The 10,832-nt window shown below is 36.5% G+C and overlaps 1 long non-coding RNA gene across 1 annotated transcript; it reads left to right on the top strand.

Annotated features, from left to right (window-relative positions):
* Positions 1 to 8,674: 8,674 nt before the first annotated feature.
* Positions 8,675 to 9,517, top strand: LOC118480369. The gene is made up of 2 exons (XR_004862234.1): positions 8,675 to 8,769; positions 9,093 to 9,517. It is a non-coding gene; the product is annotated as an uncharacterized LOC118480369 (long non-coding RNA).
* The last annotated feature ends 1,315 nt before the right edge of the window (positions 9,518 to 10,832 follow it).

Here is a 10,832-nt window from a genome sequence, read left to right as displayed (position 1 = left end):
TTTTTTTTGTTTTTAATTTATTAAAATGTTTTGATGTTTATTTATTTATTTAATAGTAAACTGCCATTTTGGTCCCTGTGGTTTGGGCACTTTTGCCATTTTAGTCCAAATCTCAAACATAATACATCTGGATCCCTGTGGTTTGCATTTTGTTGCCATTTTAGTCCAAAACTCAAAAACCCCATTTTTTTTACTGTTGCAACCTCCTATTTTGTCTTTTAGTTCAGGGGCATTTTGGTCATTTTGCTTTCTTTTAACATATTAGTAATTAATATAACATATTAATAAAAGTTGTTCATCATCCCCAAAATGCAGAAACAACTCTATTCAACCCCCCCCCAAATCACTCTCCAAAATCATCCAATCTGAACTTCTCTTTCTGGCGTCTTCGATTTCCGGCGCCACCGTGTGGCAGAGTACTCCGTCACCGCCGCCGGTCCAGACCAAACCGTTCCAGTTCGAGAAGCAAAAGGTTTCAGTTCGAGAAGCAAATCGTGAGTTCTTTAAACACCAGATCGAGTCGAGTACATCTGCAGCTTACGGAGACGGTTTCCTACTCCCATGATGTTGCATTTGATTCTCAATAGCAATCGGAACACTATTATACCATATCAATCCTGCAAAATTGAATTTGACTTCCCAAATTCATGATCAAATTCAAAGCATCCAACTTCTAATTGTAGTCAAACTCATTGACTTTGAATCTGCAATATCTTTATTAACCTGATAACATGCATCCTCTGACCTTTCAATGTTGACCTGAACCAAACCCAACAACATGAATCATTCAAAAACCACATCAGAGAGAACGAGAAAAGAACATACCTGACGGAGACGATGAATGACGCCGGTGATTGCGGCTGCCACCACCGCCCCATCTGCCACCACCGCCCCCATCTCTCTACACCACCAGCAGCAAACACCAGCCACCACCGCCCCCATCTACCACCACCGCCCCCATCTACCACCACCGCCCCCAGAAACCATCATCATCAACCATCAAACACCACCTCACTCCACTGACCACCATCTTCGCAATACACCAACCACCACCGAGAAAGCCCTCTCCGACGACCAGATCCGTTTCAAGAACCACCTCAAACAACGCTGGGTGTTCGTTGATACATCTTCTTCGTATTTGAAATCTGAAGGGAGTTCGAAGTCGTCGTCTTCTTCGTCGTAGTTGTAGTTTTCAAAGTCGTCATCTTCGTCTCCGGCGAATTCGTCGAAATTTGGGAGATCTGGATCGTGGGTTGAGGTGGGTGAAGGTTCTGGTTCTTCGAGGAAGCTGAGGTCTTCGTCGTCGTCTTCATCGGTGGAGGTTTGTTTAGAGAGAAGAACGACAAAAGCAAACACCTAGTCATAATACAAGTTTCACTTTTTTGCAGTTGAAATATAGCTATTCTTACTGCCAGACGACAATTAGAATGTTATGGTCAACTTAAACCAATTAATATATTCACCACACACTACAAGCTTTTATCATTCTCACCCTCCTAAGTATTTACAAAATAACAGCTAGCCACTGTAAACCAATCTGTCCTTACTCCCATGTTTTATATATGCACTAAATCTTAGCCATTAATACACACAAACCTTAAAAAGTTCTACTAAAGAAAGGTTTCTTTGGAAGCTCCTCTGGCCACCACCAGTCCCCGGATTCCTTTTCCGCTGAGTTCCTCGACGATGTGAATTTCATCTGCATTAAGCCGCACGACGGAGACAAAGAGCAGGAAAAACTGAGAACATGACTTTAAGACTGCTTCTACATTACACATGGTATGAGTGAATCAAAATCAGTAAATTACCATCAGGTGTGTCTTTCACTACCTCAATCTTGGCATTCATCTGAGCTTCAAGGACTGCTTCCTGCAATAAACATTCATAAAACAGAAACACCAAACACATTATAATTCATTATATTAAAAACAGAAAAACCCAAAAAATTGACAAAACATCAAACACCTGGAGTGCATTATACAAAGACTTGTCTAGAACCCTCCAAGGGAACGCAAAAGACGATGATTTCAGGTTACTCGAAACACACCCAGGATTGTTTGATGGGCAGTGCCTAACTCGAACTGGTTTCATAGGGTTCAGTTTTACAAACCACTAACACGCGCTGAACCCAACCTAGTTTCAATCTCAACCCGGTTAACTTTTTTAAGCTTCAATCCAACCAGTTTGAACCCAGTTCGGGTTCAAACCCTAACCCGATTTGTGCACCTCTAACTTCAACTACTTTCTAAACCTATTTATCAAAAAAAAAAAAAAAAAACCGCATCAATTAACCTCTAATTTAACTCAAGAACAACACAACAACAACATAATATCCTGCCATACTACATTTAAAAGAAATTTGACATTTTAACTCAACAAATCTGTAAAGATAATACAAATTAGAGACTATCAAGCACAGCAAGAATACCTAGTGGTCCGACGTACTAAAGAGGTGGTTCGGCGAGGTGATGCAGCGGCACAGAGGAGGTGGTCCGGCGTGGTGTGCGGCATCAGTCTAGGGTTTGGGGAAGTACCTGGTGCAGCAGACGTGGTGCGGCGAGCAAGCGGTTGAGGAGGTGAGATGACTCCGGCGGCGTCGTGGGATTTGGGGAGGGCTGGTGGGATGAACTAAACTGAACTGATATTGCAATGTACCGAGCGAATATCCCGCTACAACATGCTGGGGAATTCCACTAGTTAAATACATGAGTAAACTGCAATTTTACCTTTGGGGTTTAGGGCAATTGGCAGTCTTACCCCCCCCCCCAAGAAAACAATTGCAATTTTACCCCCCAACGTTTGTGGTATATCGCAAGTTTACCCCCCCGCTGTCAATTTTGTTAACAGATCGTTAACTTGAATGTGAAATGACTATAATACCCTTTCATATTTACCCTAGTGTTTTGTTCTACTCTGTAATATTACCCCCTGTCACCACTGCCACTGCCATTCACCACCACAACCACCACTGCCACCTCCAACCACCACCCTCCAACACTCTCACCGGGGTACCACACTGCCACCGCCATTAACCTCTTAAGATCCAAATCTCACTCTTCCACCTTTCATTACACCTATATCCTTCATGGGTCTTCAACCTTCACTCCAATTAACATAAATCTCATCTCTTTTTACATTTTTCTACCAAAATCCCATCTGGGATTTGAACATTTATCTTCAACAAAATGGCACCAAGCTTTGTAGTTGTCACAATAGAAAAATCAAAGCATCAGTGTTTCTAAAATTCTCTCTCTAAAATTCGCTCTCTACGATTCTTCCCTATCTATGCCCGAAATCTCTTCACCAGGTGGTCAAATCCCACTTCAATCCCTCCTCAACCTCTTGATCGTCCCCTAGATCCAATACCTTGCTCACCTGTTACGATAAACTCTCTGGCGGCGCTAAAAGGTGACCAATTTCCTCAGCCGTCATCGCAAAACCTAAACCCCATAGCGTCTCCTTCTGACTCATTTCGAATTGGGGATCAAACCCCTTCAATCGTGGACGATGTTGGTGTTCCAAAGTCCCTTCCTGGTGCGGTGCAAGGGGAGTTTCCTTTTGCTCAGCCCCCCCCCCCCCAAATTGATGTTTCTTGCCCAGCTCGTGGTCGTCAAGATTCCATAAAATCAACCCTAGAGGGTTGTGAAGCAAATGGTGCAAAGGGTTTCAGCACTCAGACAGGTATTGCAGAGGATGAATTAGCCCGAATTAGGGCTGAAATTTGTGGCTCATGATGCCCAAATTATGCAAGAGGCCAGAGATAGTAGAGGAGGCACTGGATCGCCTCCTAGAAAGTTCCGCAAAAAAGCTGGTAAGGTTCAGATTATAGGGTTTGGAAAGGTTGAGATTTCTGTGGAGGTGATGATGATTTGAGATTTCATTTTATGAAAACCCTAATATGATGGAGAAGAAGGTGCAGTGTGTTATAAATAATAATAATAATAATAATAATAATAATAATAATAATAGTAATAATAATAATAGTAATAATAATAATAACAATGGTTTGTTGGAAATTACCTTTTTACCCTTTGACCTTTACATACATACGTTGACTGTTAACTATAATTGACGCCAGGGGGTAAATTTGCGACATAGCACCAAACGTTGGGGGTAAAATTGCAATTATTTCGTTAGAGGGGGTCAGAGTACCAATTGGACTAAACCCAGGAGGTAAAATTGCAGTTTACTCTAAATACATATTTCGTAGGTAGAAATGAAATTATATTATAATATATATTATTTCTTTGTTTTTTTTTTTTGTCTTTTTCTGGTTTTACTTTTAACATTTAACTTTCAATATTGACTTTACGGCCCTTTAACTTTCTAAATATTTTTAACCGAATTTTACGTCTTTATTTTTATTTACGTGTCGATATAAACTTAAGTTAATTTACGTTTCGACATAATTTTTGTTTTTGTTTTTTTTTTTACTTTTAATACGTAATTTTTTAGCATTGACTCTTACAACCCCTTAACTTTCTAAATATTTTTATGCTACAGTACTCTTTTTTTCTTTCATTTTTTGTCTTTTTTTGGTTTTCTTTCTTTTTACCTTTAATCTTTAACTTTCAATATTGACTCTTACGACCCCTTAACTTTCTAAATACTTTTTAACCGAGTTTTATGTCTTCATTTTTATTTACGTGTCGATATAAACTTAAGTTGATTTACGTTTCGACATAATTTTTTGTTTTGTTTTTTTACTTTTAACCTTTGATTTTCAGCATTGACTCTTACAACCCTTTAACTTTCTAAATACTTTTTAATTGAGTTTTATGTCTTTATTTTTATTAACGTGTGGATATAAACTTAAGTTGATTTACATTTCGACATATTTTTTTTTGTGTTTTCTCAACTTTCGGCATTGACACTAACAACCCTTTAACCTTCTAAATACTTTTGTAATCGAGTTTTATGTGTTTAGCTTTAGTTACATGTGGTATAAATTTAAGTTACGTTTTGACGTACGCGCAACTTTAAAAAAACGTTATCCCGCCGCGAAGCGTGGGTGTAAATTCTAGTTATTATAATTTGTCTAGTTAAATTTTTGAACAACTATTGTTATTTTTTACATCAATAATCCTAAAGTATCAAAAAAATTTGTGATGCAACAAAAAAGTATCAACATATTTTATATATATTTTAATGTTTTATTTTATAAAAGTTAAAGCTTTTTTTCATTAAGCAATGTGCTTTTGAGCATGGGAATATACACAGTTCTGCATGCTTCTATATTTTAGCTCTCTGCCATCTCCTGCATTGTATATTATCACATAACATTACATTAAACTTGTACTTATATATTTCCCCTATATTAATTTATAAAATTTCTTCCCTTCACTGAAAAACTATTCAATTTCCTTTCATTTTATTGGTCCACTTTTTTTTTACCCCTTTTCACTCTCTACTCTTCATTCTTACTTTTCCTTAGCGTATTATACAATACACTCTTAAAACTCATATATATTTACAAACTTCATTTAACAAACTAATTTTATCTATGTATTTTATTCATTTCGATTTATTTTTATGGATATACTGACATGAATTTTCTAAAAGTTTTGTTATTTTTATAAGGTTTCAAATATTATCATCGGCCTTGCCACAACATATGAGTTTGCGACGGTTTCATTTCATATATAAACTTTCGAATAAAACTATATATATTTTATTAACGACCTTTTCATCATGCAAGTTCGCTGAAATGTTTGACCTGATTCTTTTCACTGATTTACGACCCCGCCCCAACGCGGGTGTCTCAAAAACTAGATTATATTATATCATAGATTGAGGATCTTGTACATTAATCCAGAAATGTGAGAAGTGTGAGAAGTGTATTATAACACTATATATAACAATATATAACACCATATAAACACCGTATAACAATATGTAACACCATATAACACTATGTAACACTATATAACAAATATAACACTATAGTTTGTCTGATAGCATGTCTATGATAGATGTATAGTGTTACATAGTGTTTTATGATGTTATATGGTGTTACATATTGTTATACGATGTTTATATGGTGTTATATAGTGTTATATATAGTGTTATAATACACTTCTCACACTTCTCACACTTCTGTATTAATGTACAGGATCCCTACTCTTATATTATATTATATTATATTATATTATAAGTTCTGATGAATAGTACTTTAGATTTTTAAGCATTTATTTAATTTTTTTAAATATTAGTTTATTCATTAATCATGTTGATCTTTTGATTAAACTAGTGGTTTCCTCCCGCGCTTCGCGGAGGGGACAAACCAAATTTTAAACCGAAAGCACAAATTCATATATTCAAGTCGTGATACGCAAAAAAGGATATCGACAATCAATCTAGACTCATACAAACATATCAAATTGAAACGTATTATAGTAAGAATACTGTTAATAGTGGGAGCCCGGTCGATATTGGTTCGATTCCAAGTAAAGTGAACTATTTGGGTGGTTGTGATCGAAACTCAATAACAGAATGTTTAACCACAAAAGAAGTACCAAAAGTACGTAATAAGAACCATAACGGAGTAAGTAGCAAGCGTAGAAACATAGCTCCGGATCTGGCATAAACAAAATACTACAACTGTCCATATGACCTTTCAAACTTAGCTCCGGATCTGGCATAAACATAGCTCCGGATCTGGCATACCGAAATCTGGAATAAAACAGGCCTGGAATCGAAATCAGAAATCGAAACTCAACCAGAAGTCAAGTCAAGATGGCTGGAGGACCAGATAACTGGAATTCAGATGTTAGAAAATATTCTAATTGTCATAGTACATACATCTGATAAACGAATGAAAGATATTCCAGAAATCTGGTAAGTAAACTCCAACAATCAGAAAGACCAAAAAGCAAACCTGACTAACCCGAACATATCTGATGTGGAGTGTGGACCATAAATCTGATGTTAAGACTCTAGAAATTTGATATGGGAACAAGTCATGAGTTCGAAATATGGAAAATGTTCAAATGCAACAGAATACTGATTGATAGACACCAGAAAAGACCCCAAAGAAATAAACTGGGCATAAACAAATCTGGTGCGAACCGGGGAGTCAAAACCAAAATGGAACTCAGACTTGTGCTAAAACAAGGATCGGAATCAACAATTATACCTAACAAGAACTCAGACTTGTGCTTAAACAAGGATCGATACGAGAGCTATTTAACACTGATACCATGTAAGAAACTGAAGTTAACCTGAACAGAATATGATGTGAATACTTAAACATTACATTCTAGCTATAATGAACTCCAAACTTAAACTGAAAGAAGGAATACGAAACCAATGGGGTGAAAACCCACCGGGAAATAGAGAGAGTTAAAAGACTACATTGTATTCACTTGATATATAAGTTTACATGTACATCCTATATATATAGGAAAGGAATAGATAAAATAAACACATCTTGGCAACTTGCAATACAACTTGCCTCACTCTAGAAAAACTAAAAACCCTATCCTTATCTAATAATATTTTATTATATCTCTTCTAACAATACATAACATTCAATTATGGTTTCGGACTTTCGGTTGATATTATGGTTCGGTTTTTGGAACTATTATATATGTATGTTATTAGGTATATTATAGTCATGTATTTGTCATGTATTAGAGGGTAATCCACTAACCTCAAGTTTTTTATAATAATATAAATATTTTTTTTCATACCTTTATCATTTCAATATTACAATAGATTACTATTACATTTACTTTAACATTAAACATATTTCTTTAATTATAACTTTTAATGATTTTCTTTTTTAATATTACTAATACTGTCTGAACAACAACGGTACCGGTACTGTATAAACATCGGTGTAGTTTTTTCTATTATTAGCGTCATCATGTACTTATTATTACGTACAATTTGATAAAAGTTCTATTCGAACAAGCCCTATATAGTTGATTTTTTTATCATCACAAACCGAACACATACCGACCAAACAACATTGGTAACGCTACCGTATTCGTTTTTATAGTTTTCTCGACGTGGCGGTATAAAATTCATTGAACACAAAGTTATATCGAGTGTCTGTACGATGCCGGTATCGTAACGGACCGATACGGACCGAACAACATCGGGTACCGATACAGGTATTCGCTTTTATCGTTTTCAGTCGTTGTAAACCATGTGTCAACTGGCAACCACTACTAGAAAATTGGGCAATTGCCACCAATAATTTGCCACCGAAAAAACGGTCACAAAATTAGCTACCTTTTTTCAACCGAAATCGTATTGGTAGCAAATACATCCAAACAATCCTAAATAATAATAAAAATTAAGAAAACCGTAGTAAAATGGTGTCAAATATGCAAATATAAAAAGTTTTATGAAAGTTGCCACCATTTTCGACGGCCATTCAGTTTGCCACCGTCACATGGTCGCAATATAAAGTAAAAATTTAAGCGGAAATATCAAGTTTTTTACCCGCTCCCCAAAATTTAAGCGAGATATCAATTTTTTTGAACGGAATGCGAAATATCAATTAACTTATCACATCTAGGTTTATGATTCTGAACTTTGCTCCCCTAAATCTCTAGAAGCTTCACCTCCGCTCAACCATCACTAATCGAATCATCCTCCACACCACCATCACTAATCGAATCATCCTCCGATCCAAAACCCTAATCGCTCCAAAACCCTATCCCAAAGTGGCGACCGTTGGACTTCAGCAATGAGCTAATGATTTCCTAGGGTTCGGTTTGTTGTGAACTATGACCAACATCTTGTTATTCTTAATCGAAGGTATGTATTTTGCTTTTCGTCAAATTTTAAGATTGTAAGGCATTATTTAATTAATACCTTCTGTAATCAAATTGAAGATATCAGCTCTGTATTTGCTGAAATACAGCTGATAGACATCAAATGATGTTGGGGAGGATTACACCAGTTTCCATCATTATTAGGTACGACGTTATTTGGAGGGTAGAGCTTGATGGTAAAATGAATTCTAGATGCTTAATTGGTTTAGAAACTACTTTATTTGGAGGGTAACTGTGTGTGGGCACACATATCTTATATCTCCATATGAATAGAAGATTTCTTTATATATTGGATTACGTCTGCAGGTGTTGGAGCATTGGCCGTTCTTTATTAGATTGAGTACTGACAACTGATAATACTATTGCATTGAGGTTTAAAGCAAAATACATATAGTTTTTTTGGTTATGAAAATGGATATATGATTTAGTGAGGCAGCTACAGAGGAGGTATTTGAGAATCATATAATTTTTTTAAAGCTTATGCGTCATACTAGGACTGTATATATCTGTTATTATTAATATTGATATTAGGACTGTTTAATGGGTGGTGGGTAGTTCACGTTTTGGTGAAGCAAACAAGAAACCGGTATGGTTTTAACCCTTTTTTGTAGAAAAATTTGAAAGTTACTATTGCTATGGAGATTTGAGGTTAAGGGTATTTGATGCAGGAGAATCTAAATGGAAAAGATCGAGATTATCTTTTAAATGAAGAAGATCAAGTTTATCTTTTATTTAATATTTTGAATTATCTTTACTATGTTTATCTTTTAATTTATTTTATCTTTTAATTATCTAGTATAAGTAGGGCTCTATAGTTTATTGTTTAGTTAGTTTTTGAGTTGATTATTATAAAAAAGAACTGTGTTCTTGGAACCGTTGGTTCAATTTATCGTCTTTGATTAATCAATTGTTCTTGAGCCATTTGAGTACGCTTCCGATTCGTATCATTTGGTACAGAGCTTTTGGTTTTCAAATGGCTCGTACATGGAAAGAAGAAACTTTCGTTCGTAGATTCGCGCCGGAGGCAACGACGGAGTTCCTTTTAATCCGCAGGGATATTGGTGATCATTCTCGTAGATTCGCCGCCCGAGGCAACGAGATTGTGGACCATGAAAAACTTTCGTGAATCATGTGATGGTTATCATCCCCGTAGATTCGCCGGCCCGAGGCAACGAGGATCCTGACCTTATCTATGATTCTTCTCCCGTATATTGATTGAATACGAGGACGATGAATGGTATTTCTTGGGCAACATGTTGGTGTTTTAGGGTGAAAACTATTGGAGTTCAACAGGATGAGAAGAGTTTGACAGATGACGAATCTGATTCGGGCACTGTCCTGTTGGATGAAAGTGAAGCCGAAAGAGGAGACACGACTATTTTTTGACGAGTTTCGTATAGCTGGCAAAGGCAGAAAACAATGGTGTTGTAGCTGGCGGACGTGCTTCGTTTGGAATATCCATGCAAATCTGCCGAAAAATAATAAAGGAAGACAAGTTCCAACGGCGAGGTATGATTATTTACAAAAGAGAGACGTTTCTATCGATAAGGCACACGGGGGTGTGGTGAAGACTACGCTTACACAATTAAAGTTAATGATGGGCTCATCATTTCTACAGTTTACATTAGCCCATCTAATTTGTCAATTAAAGTTACTGGACCACAACTCCATGCATCTCGTATGGGCTTACAAAATAAATTTGGGCATGTGACTTTAAATAACAATTATATTAATATGGATTACATTATTAATTAGTGATGGGGGATCAAATGTTGGTCCGACGAAGCCTATTGTTATACAAAGGGTGGGCTTATGAATGTGAACAAGAGATGGTCCAGTGCTCCCTTCGACCCGGGTGGTATACGTCCTAAGCTTGGCGAGACGACCGTGAAGTTAAGCTATTTAGGCGGGTCACCATGATAATAATATATGAGAGTCAGGTTGATGTTTCTTTTGATCCGGGTGGCTTTGGTTCGAAGACAAAAACTCGAGGACGAGTTTTTTTCGAAGACGGGGAGTATGATGCAGGAGAATCTAAATGGAAAA

The sequence above is a fragment of the Helianthus annuus genome, chromosome 7 (genome assembly GCF_002127325.2).
Source record: "Helianthus annuus cultivar XRQ/B chromosome 7, HanXRQr2.0-SUNRISE, whole genome shotgun sequence".
NCBI lineage: Eukaryota > Viridiplantae > Streptophyta > Magnoliopsida > Asterales > Asteraceae > Helianthus > Helianthus annuus.
Note: the sequence above shows the minus strand (reverse complement) of the source record. Positions and strands in the feature narration are given on the sequence as shown.